The sequence below is a fragment of the Oncorhynchus kisutch genome, linkage group LG2 (assembly GCF_002021735.2).
Source record: "Oncorhynchus kisutch isolate 150728-3 linkage group LG2, Okis_V2, whole genome shotgun sequence".
Classification (NCBI taxonomy): Eukaryota; Metazoa; Chordata; class Actinopteri; order Salmoniformes; family Salmonidae; genus Oncorhynchus; species Oncorhynchus kisutch.
The window spans coordinates 11,936,855-11,950,629 of record NC_034175.2 but is presented as its reverse complement, the minus strand read 5'-3'; the positions used below and the strand labels follow the sequence as shown (position 1 = coordinate 11,950,629).

General features: G+C 45.5%; 1 protein-coding gene across 2 annotated transcripts in view; it reads right to left on the bottom strand.

Annotated features, from left to right (window-relative positions):
* The window catches only part of LOC109901149 (cyclin-dependent kinase 14), a 201,904-nt gene that overhangs the window by 156,958 nt on the left and 31,171 nt on the right, over window positions 1-13,775 (bottom strand). The window contains exon 1 of one of the 2 annotated variants that reach the window (XM_031787514.1): window positions 7,121-7,290. The exons of the other annotated variant lie outside the window; for it this stretch is intronic. The gene's annotated coding sequence lies outside the window, so the exon portion shown is untranslated. Of the gene's footprint in view, window positions 1-7,120; window positions 7,291-13,775 lie in introns of those variants that run through there. 2 annotated transcript variants of the gene reach the window in all.

The following is a 13,775-nucleotide window of genomic DNA, read 5'->3' as shown; positions in this document are numbered from 1 at the left end:
TCTTTTGTGGTGCCCCGACTCTCTAGTTAATTACATTTACATGATTAGCTCAATCAGGTAATATTAATTACGGAGAAATTATTTTATAGAATAGCATGTCATATCACTTCATCCGGCATAGCCAAAGACACGACAAGACAATGAAGAAGACGCCAGAAGAATCAGTGCCTGAAGGAGGGGGTCAACTGTGCCAAAAATGTATTTCGACCTTTGTGGTATCAGGTTGATTGTAAGAGGTCTACACACTACATCAAAGTATAGTAATTTAGATAAAGAATGCATTAAGATACTGATCTGTATTATAATCGTGATAAGAAAGTTAATATTATAATTATAGGATAATTATAATGTATGTTAATATAAATGTACATTCTGCCAATGTTGATGTGTGTTAAATTGAGGGGTTTTGACTTTGAGTGATAGGATCAATTTAAATCACTGAGCAATATCATTGTGAATTTGGTTTGGATAATTCATTGGGTCTTGATTATGATTTGGGAAATGAATGATTTTTAAAACTGATGGATTGATTGGTGAATGGGGAGAGTGAAACTGATCCTAATCTATTTTACTTATTTCCATTCCCAAATTACATGTTTAATGATAGTGATAATACTCAGGAACTATAGCAGGTATGGTGGTAATGGCACATAGCGACAATAGGAGTTGCCTTATAAGTAGATCCAGAAAAACACCGGTTCCAACTCACGCAACATGACTACAAAATATCAAATCAAATTTTATTTGTCACATACACATGGTTAGCAGATGTTAATGCGAGTGTAGCGAAATGCTTGTGCTTCTAGTTCCGACAATGCAGTAATAACGAACAAGTAATCTAACTAACAATTCCAAAAAAAACTACTGTCTTATACACAGTGTAAGGGGATAAAGAATATGTACATAAGGATATATGAATGAGTGATGGTACAGAGCAGCATAGGCAAGATACAGTAGATGATATCGAGTACAGTATATACATATGAGATGAGTATGTAAACCAAGTGGCGTAGTTAAAGTGGCTAGTGATACATGTATTACATAAGGATGCAGTCGATGATATAGAGTACAGTATCTACGTATGCATATGAGATGAATAATGTAGGGTAAGTAACATTATATAAGGTAGCATTGTTTAAAGTGGCTAGTGATATATTTACATCATTTCCCATCAATTCCCATGATTAAAGTGGCTGGAGTAGAGTCAGTGTCATTGACAGTGTGTTGGCAGTAGCCACTCAATGTTAGTGGTGGCTGTTTAACAGTCTGATGGCCTTGAGATAGAAGCTGTTTTTCAGTCTCTCGGTCCCAGCTTTGATGCACCTGTACTGACCTCGCCTTCTGGATGACAGCGGGGTGAACAGGCAGTGGCTCGGGTGGTTGATGTCCTTGATGATCTTTATGGCCTTCCTGTAGCATCGGGTGGTGTAGGTGTCCTGGAGGGCAGGTAGTTTGCCCCCGGTGATGCGTTGTGCAGACCTCACTACCCTCTGGAGAGCCTTACGGTTGAGGGCGGTGCAGTTGCCATACCAGGCGGTGATACAGCCCGCCAGGATGCTCTCGATTGTGCATCTGTAGAAGTTTGTGAGTGCTTTTGGTGACAAGCCAAATTTCTTCAGCCTCCTGAGGTTGAAGAGGCGCTGCTGCGCCTTCCTCACGATGCTGTCTGTGTGAGTGGACCAATTCAGTTTGTCTGTGATGTGTATGCCGAGGAACTTAAAACTTGCTACCCTCTCCACTACTGTTCCATCGATGTGGATGGGGGGGGGTGTTCCCTCTGCTGTTTCCTGAAGTCCACAATCATCTCCTTAGTTTTGTTGACGTTGAGTGTGAGGTTATTTTCCTGACACCACACTCCGAGGGCCCTCACCTCCTCCCTGTAGGCCGTCTCGTCGTTATTGGTAATCAAGCCTACCACTGTTGTGTCGTCCGCAAACTTGATGATTGAGTTGGAGGCGTGCATGGCCACGCAGTCGTGGGTGAACAGGGAGTACAGGAGAGGGCTCAGAACGCACCCTTGTGGGGCCCCAGTGTTGAGGATCAGCGGGGAGGAGATGTTGTTGCCTACCCTCACAACCTGGGGGCGGCCCATCAGGAAGTCCAGTACCCAGTTGCACAGGGCGGGGTCGAGACCCAGGGTCTCGAGCTTGATGACGAGCTTGGAGGGTACTATGGTGTTGAATGCCGAGCTGTAGTCGATGAACAGCATTCTCACATAGGTATTCCTCTTGTCCAGATGGGTTAGGGCAGTGTGCAGTGTGGTTGAGATTGCATCGTCTGTGGACCTATTTGGGCGGTAAGCAAATTGGAGTGGGTCAAGGGTGTCAGGTAGGGTGGAGGTGATATGGTCCTTGACTAGTCTCTCAAAGCACTTCATGATGACGGATGTGAGTGCTACGGGGCGGTAGTCGTTTAGCTCAGTTACCTTAGCTTTCTTGGGAACAGGATCAATGGTGGCCCTCTTGAAGCATGTGGGAACAGCAGACTGGTATAGGGATTGATTGAATATGTCCGTAAACACACCGGCCAGCTGGTCTGCGCATGCTCTGAGGGCGCGGCTGGGGATGCCGTCTGGGCCTGCAGCCTTGCGAGGGTTAAATATCTAATAAGTTACCTGTAATCTTTGTCAAAACATTTCAAACAACTTTCCTAATACAACTTTAGGTATTTTTTTACGTAAATAATCGATACAATTTAAGACGGGATAAACTGCGTTCAATAGCGGATAAAAACAAAGTGGAGCGAGCTTTCAGGTCGCGCGCGCCCCCAACCAAAACAATACACTAGACTCGACCCTCATTCTGAACAGCCCTACTTCTTCATTACAAAAAGGAAAAACATCAACCAACTTCTCAAGACTGTTGACATCCAGTGGAAGCGACAGGAACTGCAAGCAAGTGCCTTAGGAATCTAGATCCACATAGAACCCATTGAAAGCACTGTCACCTGAAAAAAAAATCCTGGATGGTTTGTCCTCGGGGTTTCGCCTGCCAAATAAGTTATGTTAAACTCACAGACATCATTCAAACAGTTTGAGCAGTGTTTTCTATCCAAATCTACAAATAATATGCATACCCTAGCTTCTGGGCCTGAGTAGCAGGTAGTTTACTTTGGGCACGCTTTTCATCCGGTCGTGAAAATAACACCCCCTAGCCTAGAGAGGTTAAAACCATCTCCCAGAGAAGAAAGTAACTGTAGCCCTCTATAGAGATACAAGATGAGTCTGGGCTAGAGTTAGCGATGGGGGAAAGAGGTTCAGATACAGTAAGTCTGGGCATTGGGTTAGGCTTTGGGAAAGGTAGATGATTTTCAAACTTTTCCCCCCCCAATTCACTTACATCAGCTACAGTATCTTTGCACACAGCTGTGTTGATAAGAATGATGTATATAAACCCTGGATTGCCGAATGCTATGTAATGGCCATTTAGAGGCTTTGAAGCCAGCGGTCGGCCATATTGGCACTCCCCAGTAGGAGCAGTCCTCCATTGGGAATGGAGTTCTACAGTATTTCAAGGACTAAATTACATGTATTGAAGTATTTTATTTATTTATTAAGGTGTCTGTAATAGAATAAACTTGGCAAAAACTAATTTAGACATTAATAAATGTATTTCTATAACTTCCAAAATATGTTTTTACAACAGTGAGGGAGTGCCAAGATGGAGGCACGATGGCTTCAACACGGTGCCCCCATCAGACATCTAGTGTATAAATCATTGGTTAATAAGCCTGACTAGAATAAAACACTAATTCAAATAGAGCAAACCAGACTCTTTACAGCTGTCCATAAAACAGAACTGTGTCCTGACCTGTCCCTCCATCCCTTAATCCCTCTGTTCTTCCATCATACAATCCTCCATCCGTCCATACCTCTGTCCCTCAATTCCTCTGTCCCTCAATCCTTCCATCCATCCCTCCTACAGGTATCTATCTATAGGTTGTGTGAGTTGTACAACCCTTCGTCCATCTAGAGCCAGCCACCCATCCAGTCAGTAAGCTAAACATCCAGCCAGTCAGTAAGGTAACCAGCCAGCCAGCCGACCAGTGGCCCAGGCCTCACCTCCACCTCCTCCCTCTGATTACTACTGAGAGAACTTGGCTCTGATTTGGATGAAGATGGAGGATAAAAAACTCTGACATATGAGTAAATTGGCAGGCTTCCCCAGCACTTCCAGCCTAAGGAGCCAGAAGCATGCAGGGTCACTCAGACCAATCACTCTGACACTTACTAACTCCAGTGTGGATCTCTCCCTACACTAGACCAATGCCAACAACCCAGCTCATCTATAGTTCAAATCTCACTGTTCAGAGCCAACCAGAACAAGGAGAGGAGACCAACAATGGATCAATAAGTAGAACAAGGTAATCTAATCCACTAGACACTAACACCTCACAACTAAAACCTCCCCTCTATTTAGGAGTGTTGAAGTGTTGGATGTAGTGTCTGACAGAATGTGCCTCTGTTGAGGTTTTGGTCCAGGGCAGAATGACTGTTGGCTTAGGTTCAGCCTTACTGACACTACTGTAAGAGGTTCAACACTGGGCTGGGCTGGGCTTGTTAGAGGAATAATAAGATAGATTTACGTCTGTCTCCAGACGAGAGGGAGGGACTGGGAGGCTGGCCATCTAGAGGGAGTCTTCTCATTCTGTAGATTGGCTTGGCTTGGCTTTAGTCCTGCAGAGCCAGAAACAGACAGTCTTCTGAAGGGCAAGTTAGGATAGGATGGCTTTGAACAAGGTGGGATGGATTGGGTGGGTCTTTGAAGTAGGTACGGTGGGTTTAGTGGGCATTTGAACTTCAGCAAGTGGAGCAGTAGTCCGGTGATGCAATGATACCAATCCAGTTGTATCCGATAATGGTTCATTCCATGATTTTCTACTGGACGCAGTGGTTGATCTTCCTACAGTAAACGATCTCCATTTACTACGAGACATACCACTCCAACTACAACAGCTGCTGTGTGTGAACCACTAAATATGTATAACAAAATATAGAGAGTGGATTATGAAGCCATTAGAAACTTATCTCCATCACGATTCAGACATATTTTTCTCCTTTTATGAAAGTAGCAGTAAATCAGAGATTAATGAATGCATAGGCGACTGCCCTCAGACAGATAAGTGCTGTAGTACTTATCATACCAGGTTGAAGTGACCCTTCTCTTCTCCTCTCTCATAGTAGCTTAGCACCATAGAAATACATATTCATTCAATGTGTTTATAATATATTCATCAATGGTTATCACTTCATTGGAGCCGACTGTCTCCATATTACAAATCATTATCATAGTACTAAGGCTACCATTGTTCTCTATAGAAATCGATCTGACGTAAACAGAACACTTACATAATGAGATTACTAGCAAGATATGCTAGTAATATGCGGAGGGGCAGCCTACATGATAGATCAATATCTAGAACAGGGGTAGGCAACCCTGGTCCTGGAGTGCTGCAGGTAGGACAGGTGGGTTGAATTGAGGCATTCGCTGAACTGATCAATTAACTTAGTAGCTCAGTGTGGTGCCTAGTAGGGGGAAAAATCCTGCAGTATCTGCGGCACTCCAACAACAGCGTTGCCTACCCCTGATCTGGAAGATCAAACAGTCTAAATCTGGCTTCATAGCAGATGAGACTCTGTGCAGGAAGTGTAAAGGAAGTGTAAAGTGTACAGGAAGTGTAAAGGGCTCAGGTTTGAACCCAGACATCATAACTCACGACCAAAAGAGCACCACTTCAACTTAGGCCCTACACTCTTAGAAAAAAAGGTGCTCTCTGGATCCTAAAATGGTTATTCAGCTCTCTGCAAAGAGGCCCTTTGAAGAACCTGTTTGGTTCCAGGTAGAACTCTTCTGGTTCCAGGTAGAACCCTTTTGGATCCCCTTTTCTCTAAGTGTGTAGACTCAGTCACTCCTCCTTAGGCCTCTCTGCCTTCTTCCCCTCTTCCTCCCTCTCCTAACCACTTGACTCTCTCATCCACTCCTCTCTTATTTCCCTCATCGCTTTCCCTCCCTTTTTGTCCTCATCATTCTCTTTCTGAAATCAGTCCCTCTAAGGAGAAGAGGGAAGAGAAAAGCAGCAGCAGCACCCCTCCATGGCTCGATGGTTTAGTCTGGTTGAACCGTGATAGATACTTTTGAAATGTATATTTATTACATCTATCGCCCATCAACCAGGCTAAACCATCGAGCCATGGAGGGGTGCTGCTGCTGCTTTTCTGTTGTCTGCTTGTTTCTGTTCATTTCTCTTCTCCCATCTCCTTAGAAAGACAAGAATGTACGTTGTGTCGTATGGCCGCGCAAAAAGCCCAAGGCACAGCCTCTCTGCCTCAGTAGGGTTCTGTGAGGTGTTAACACAGATGCAGATCGCCGGTCAGACGGACAATCAGATCAGTGTGACATGTGAGCAGCAAACACTGTTACAGAGTAGCGATTTAGACGGGCAAATCAGCACCTCGCAGCACAACAATGGAAACATACCTTTCAGTCCTGAGAGAGGGAAGGAGGAGGCGAGAGACAGAGAGGCAGAAAGAAGACTAATGATGCTCTCGTTTGTGCTTGCTGAATGAATGCAACGAAAATAACCTGTATAGAAACTGCAGATGAGACTTTCCAGAGTTCCAGAGTCAGCCCACCGTGTTCCACACACAACCCCTCCCCCCTGCGTCTACATAACCTCGTCACATCCTCCCTAATCACTATCACACACAGATAGTCTCAGGTGGGCCTGCGTGGAGATAGCATGTGAGCTCATCATGGTCCACACACACACACGCACCCACATACAGTCACACACACAGAGAGATGCACATACACGCACCCACACACAGTCACACACACATACACACAGAGATGCACATACACATTCATGCACCCACACACACAGCACTGCTGCTACTCTGTCTATTTCTCTACATGCCCTAGATGGTAAATGGTAAACATGCCCATCTAATGTACTGTACAGCATGTGTGTGATGTGTCTAGGGAAGACTATTCCGGCTGAGCCGCACACACACACACAAGCCTGCACACACTGCTCTACCGCGAGAGAGCGATGAAGGGAGAGAGGGAACTAGGGATTTGGGGAGGAGGAGAAATCATCAGTAATCAGTTTGTCTTCTTACCTTATAGCAGGGCACAGCTCACCTGGGATTCTCTGGAGAGCAGACGGAACACACCGCACCACTAACACCAATCACTCTCCTCTCATTTCCCTGCTAACAAACTCAAAACATCTCCCTCTCTATCCCTTGCTCTCTCTCTTCCTCACTCTCCCGCTAGCCCTGGCAGGTTGGAAACGAGGAGATTGTACTACAACACAGGGGGGAGTGAAACTGGAGGGGGGGAAGTGGCAGACTGACGCGTCACAATCCTCCCACGCGCTGGGCGGAGAGAGATGATGTGTTGTGATTTGAGACGAGAGGTGAGTTAGGAGATGGGCTGTGACACAGCAGATGGCTGAGGGGTTCTCCTGTGTCCATGTCAACGTTCCTGGAGTGCCGGCGGCCCCCGTTTAGCAATGAGAGATGGTGCGGCCGGTGGAGTTTGAGGAAGCAGACTGTGGCAGCAGCAGCAGTGTCTGCAGCATTAGCAATAGCAGTGTAGCAGTGTAGCTGGGTTAGACCATGCGTGCACTGAGCTGGGGTTGGCAACAGGGAGAGACGGGGCTCAAACACTATCGATTGTGTCTATCTCTCCTCTATCTCTCTCTCTCTCTTCTCTCTGTACAGCACAGTACAGTACACACTTAGTCTGCAGCACTTAGATGAAATATGAAACCCTTGCCATACCCTGCCAGCCTGCATCCATTAATCTAGCCCTGGATGAGAAGCATCAACAACAATCACAGAGGAGAGATGCATGGGGAGACACTCCTTAAGTGCTGTCAGGGTTTAGCCTCTCTGCTTATTTACACTGCATGGAGCCATAGCAGGAGACAGCAGAGTCAACTAGCTCTCACAACATATTACATTCAGAATACATTAATCTGATATGGTCTCTTCAATGTTTCATATGGAAGTAGTGTGTGTGTGCATGTGCGTGTGTGTATGTCATTCAGAAATGGTATAGAAGTCAACTAATTATCTTCTACTGTGACAGCGCAATTTGTGAAAACGGCAACATCATGACCCTGTCACATAGCACACCACAAACCACAGATAGAGGGAGAGAAATGTTACTCTCTCACTTTCTTAGTATCAGTCTTGCTCTCTTCCTCTCTCTCTCCTCCTCTACCTATCCATTTCTTTCTCTCCATCTCATACCCTGACTGACAGGCGTGTTGCCACAGGAACCAGAGTGTGTCCATTGTGTTGTGGAGGCTCTTCATTAACATACCTGATATCAGGCAGGAAAGCATGAAATCCACATTAACAATGTTGTATCTCGAGGCTAACAAATGGGCATTCTACCCTGGCAATCATAGAATATAATTCAGGAAACACTTAGCATCCTAATAGAATATTAATTGGTAAAAGGGGTCCTGGGTGGCGCAGCGGTCAAAAGCACTGCACCGCAGTACTGATGCACCACCACAGCCTGCAGTTCCATCCCAGGCTGTGCCACAATCAGTCGTGACCGGGAGCCCCATAGGACGACACAATTGGTTCAGGTAGGGGAGGGTTTGGCCGGTGGGGCTTCCCTTAGCAACTAACACTTTGTGACAGGGCCGGGCACCTGCAAGCGCTCGTCAATCAAACAGTGTTTCTTCCAACATATTGGTGCGGCTGACATCCAGATCAAGGGAGCTGGTTGTATGTTATTGTACATATACCAACATAACATCTGAGGATATCCTACAAGACATGTAGACATCCACTGACAGGAACAATAAGCTGCCTGAACTAACTATAGGCTATTCAAAACACACACACACACTGAGGGGGCTTGCTTGCCGTATTGGAGGGTGCTAGTGCATGAGTGGAGAATCCAAGAGGGCTCTGGGTCATGTATTATTCACAAGACACCCTGCCTGCTACACACACACACACACACACACACACACACACAGGGAACCAGAAGGACCACCAGCTGAGAGGGAGAGAGAGAGAGGGAAGGGGTATGGCTGAGGGCCTGTGTTATTATGATGATGAAAGGGGGGTTAGAGGCAAAGGAAGTGAGAGGAAGTGGGGCTAGAGACACAGCAGGGGGCTGATAGACCAGAGAGAGAGAGAGAGATTCATCTGACTGGGAGCAACACAGTAGCAGTGCCCTCTGGCCTGCCCTTTCTCTCCTGTCATCCATCCTTTCCATCCCTCCATCCGCGCTGACACGGCATGCCCTTCAGCCTTTCGCCATTCACCACTACTGCTATCCACCCATCCATCCATCCATCCATCCCTCTCTCCTCTCCTCTCATACTCCCCCCTTCACCCAGAGGAGAAAAGCAATCTGTATATCCACTGGAGTCTACAGCAACCCTAAAAGTCCTCCAATCATCATCACTCCCTCCCATCCCTGCCATGCATCATAACTCATCTTGACAGATGACTTCCGTACTCCCATCCACTCGCACTACCTCTCTCTGCCTCTCTCTCATGTGTTGTCTGTATATTTTCCCTTGTTTTCAGTGTTTCAGGGCTGAGAGAGAGAGAGAGAGTTTATCTTTCTCAGGATACAGGGCCAGGGCCTGGGTCGCGTTTCAATCACTCTCTCCCTCCATCCTCCCATCCATCAGAGGAGGGGTAATGTAATAACACTCTCTTCCTCCATCCTCCCATCAATCAGGGGAGGGGTAATGTAATAACACTCTCTTCCTCCATCCTCCCATCAATCAGGGGAGGGGTAATGTAATAACACTCTCTTCCTCCATCCTCCCACCCATCAGGGGAGGGGTAATGTAATAACACTCTCTTCCTCCATCCTCCCATCAATCAGGGGAGGGGTAATGTAATAACACTCTCTTCCTCCATCCTCCCATCCATCAGGGGAGGGGTAATGTAATAACACTCTCTCCATATCAGACAGCTGAACACCAGCATCCTAACCATCCACCAGATAACACCCCAGAAACATTACTGAAACACATCAGTCACAACAAGGAAAGACAATGTGGTTAAGTATCAATCAACAGGTGGTGGGGGAAATGGAGGTGAAGTGGTTGGACGGTTGTGTCATCGTCAAAGACATGAAAAGCTACATAGTGCTGATATACTATAGTACTGATATATCCTATGCAGTAGGTGACGCTTGCTATTTTTTTTATATGTTAATTCAGTTTAAATCATCATGCTTCTTATAAAATACTAGAGACACCAATAACAGCTTCACTTCCCCCTTCTGAACTCCCCTCCAAAATGGAGATATTCCGTGTGTATATTGTTTGGTACAGATCTCTTCAAACCGCCTGGGTCTCATTAAGATTACTAATGTAAGTTAACAGCTACTGAATTAAGACAAATTCAGCATTTCTTTGTGTACTGTTCCTCACGCTCAAGAGTGACAAGGCAATTTGTCTCATTTGGAAGTCTAATGAAACAAGCTCCAGAATCACAGGCCGTATCATTTAGGATCACAGGGCTTTTGTACCGAGACGGCTTTCAGTTGCAAATAGCCCAAACTTCTGCCTTATAACAGGATGCATTCATGTTTCTGGGCCTTGAGATGACAGAGAAGACACCACACTCCCTGGGCTGGACTTCCTCACACAGTACAAAAGGGTCAAATAAAAATAAAAGAGGGAATTATCATCCAAGTTCATATCATTAGAAAACTCCTTAGTAATAAAAACATAGCAAATAACAAAGTCAAATGAAATAGCAGTAAAGCAATGTGTCAGTGACAGATAAGCCAATGTATTCAAGCGTAGATAGCACAGAGGCAGTATAACCTTGTATGGTTTGCCTACAGGCTGATGCATCTCTGTGGTCATTCATGTTTCATTGACAGGGAAGGACGGGGACTAAAATGTCTGACTTCACATGCACAGATTTGATCATTCTAGAGTTCAACTTCCGGTGGCCAACTTTGTAGGCAGTTGAGATGAAAGAAACAGCCTATAGGAAGGCCATTAAAACCAGCTCACTGTGTCCACACTGCCAGTGAACATTTGCATCACACTGCCTGGTATACTGCCTGGTATAATTGGCTTAGCCCTGCCTGGGCACCATACACAATATATTTCATCTTAGAGTCTGTCTGACTGTGACGCTATCTTCATACAGTGAAATCATTTTGTAGTATTTAAACAATGAGAATAAGGGAGTACCTAGATATTTCAAACATACACAGTGAATAGGTCCACATATTAGACTCCTCTCCCTGTAACAGAATAAGGCCAATCAGAGCATTTCCGATCCCTGACTGATTTACCTCTCCAGTTCCCCAAGGGCAAAAGCATATAACACAGCAGAAACCCCATATCCACTTCACATCAGCCATGATGAGGTACAGCACATCCTACACAAGACAAACTAAACCACCACACAGCTGGTGCTTTTCTCAGTCCAGCTGTTTGTTTTGGTGTGTGTGTGTGTGTGGTCTTGTTCTATCCTCATCCCCACAAGGATAGTAGAATAAGGAAAATTCTCCCTAATGCGGACATTTCCCACATCCCCATGAGGACAAAGGCTATTTTAAGTTAAGAGGTTTAGGGTTAGAATTAGGGTGAGGAGCTGGGTTTATGCTCTGGGTTACGGGTTAGGGAAAATAGAATTTTGAATGGAAATAAATGTTTGGTCCCCACGAGGATAGAAAAAACAAGTGTGTGTGTGTGCAGTGATATTCCTCTTGAACTCAGACAGCACATCTGTTCCTCCCCTCTCCTCCACCTCACTCCCCCTTCTGCATTAGTTTTTAGGATGCTGGTGACACGCCCCTGGCTCTCCTCCAGAAGACAGACTCCATACTCCTTCTCTATCTCTCTCTCCCCCTTCCCTCTCTCCTACACTCCCTCCCTCCCTCTGTCTCTCTCTCCCTCCATCAGGCCTGTCATTGTTATTCTGCTCCTCTCTCCTCTGTATCCTCCACCTCTGGGCCCAGGCAGCATCAGATCAATAGAAGAGACCCAATCACAAACACCAAGACAAAACACACCCAGCCGCCACAACAGCACTAAACACAACACTACTTATTGGAAAACCTGCTGATTGCCTCCACAGCTCAGCGTTGCAATTAATTGAAGACTGATTAATGAAACAACACCTGTAGCCTCTGGGCCTAAGGGGACGTGGTCTTCACACAATTACTTCTTAATAGCGGGAATGGACAAATAGCTCATCAGTTGGCCTGTCTTGTCTGTCTGTTTGCTAGTGAGGAATCACCCTGAAGCTTTGTGGCTTTGTTGCTGACTAAAATGCAAATCACTCAGGCTGATAACTGCAATCCCAGCGACATGAATAAGACTCTGCTCCGGAGTCAGCGCCGGCTGAATTGAAAGAAGAAGAACTATAATCCCTATTCTATTCATCACTGAGCAGCTCTGGGTACAACGCTGTGTCCTAAATGGGACCCTATTCCCTACATAGTGCACTACTTTTGACCAGAACCCTATGGTCCCTGGTCAGAAGTAGCAATTTACATATGGAATAGATTGCCATTTGGGATGCGGCCCAACGGCTCCAGGAGCACAGATGAACTCTCAGAGAGATGGTAGTTGAGCTAACATCATCCACAAAGAGGAGAAGTCTGGGAGCCATAGAGCCATAGGGCTAAAGAAAGACATCTAATAGTGGATTGACCTTGGGATGACCCTGCTTCATACTGCCTTCAGATGGACCAGGAGGAGAGAGGAGGATCACCGAGGTTGAGGTTCACTAGAAGTGTAGGGATATGGGGCTATGTATGACTTCAGAGAGGATCCTCCTTTGTAACAACGAAACGTTACGTGGCTCTAGGTGGTGGTGCTGAGTTTATCAAGTCGACTGGCTGGATGGATTTCTAAAGTGAGAGCAGAGTAGTAATTTGCAGGAAGATGGTTTCAAATGAAGGGTGAATAAACTTGTCATTTCAGACTGCTGAAAGAAAAGAGACCTAAGCCTATTATTAGGAGCACTTTCAGCAGGAAGTCAAATGACAGTGTACTCTACCTTTCAAGTTAGATATGGTCTTAACTGCTGTCTACCTTGCTGACTAGTGATTGTTGCTCAAAAGACAGAAGGGACAGATTGGTACTGTGAATGACCACAACGAGACAAAACTACAAATAAACGTTAAATGAACTCAGAGCATCATGTGACCAGTAGATGGCAATGACTCACCAACAGGTGAGATAAGATCAGCACAGTCAGAGGAGCAGTGCATTGATTAACACTATCAAACAAGAATGTGCCACAACTGCCAATATCAAGAGAGGCTATTAAGTGGAAAGACATGCAATATTAAAGCAATGCCTCAGAAACACATGAACCCTTCTCTGTACTATTGGTACCTCCCTTATATACTAGAGTCCAATTCAATCAGATCATTGTCCACACAGAATCTGACTGACACCAGTCTCATCCAGTGCCGTTAAGAGAGAATTTCTGTTCTCAAGATGTGCATCTCAACACTGAGTAACAGGGACGGGGTTATTGGAACATACCACTAGGATGACATCATGCTCTACCACAGGGTCAGAAAGGTTTAGAACAATGATTGACTAATTAATTGGCCAGTTTCCATTCAAACATTCATGCCATCACATGGGAGAGATTCATCTCAGGCCATTCATTCATCCTTAGTCCAACTGTGATACAACTCTAAGTAATGTTGGGCTCAGACACAGAAGGGTAAGTCCCCGCCTCTCCCATTCTCACCAGGGCAGGAAATGACATCATAAAGTATGGGAGTGATATCATCTCA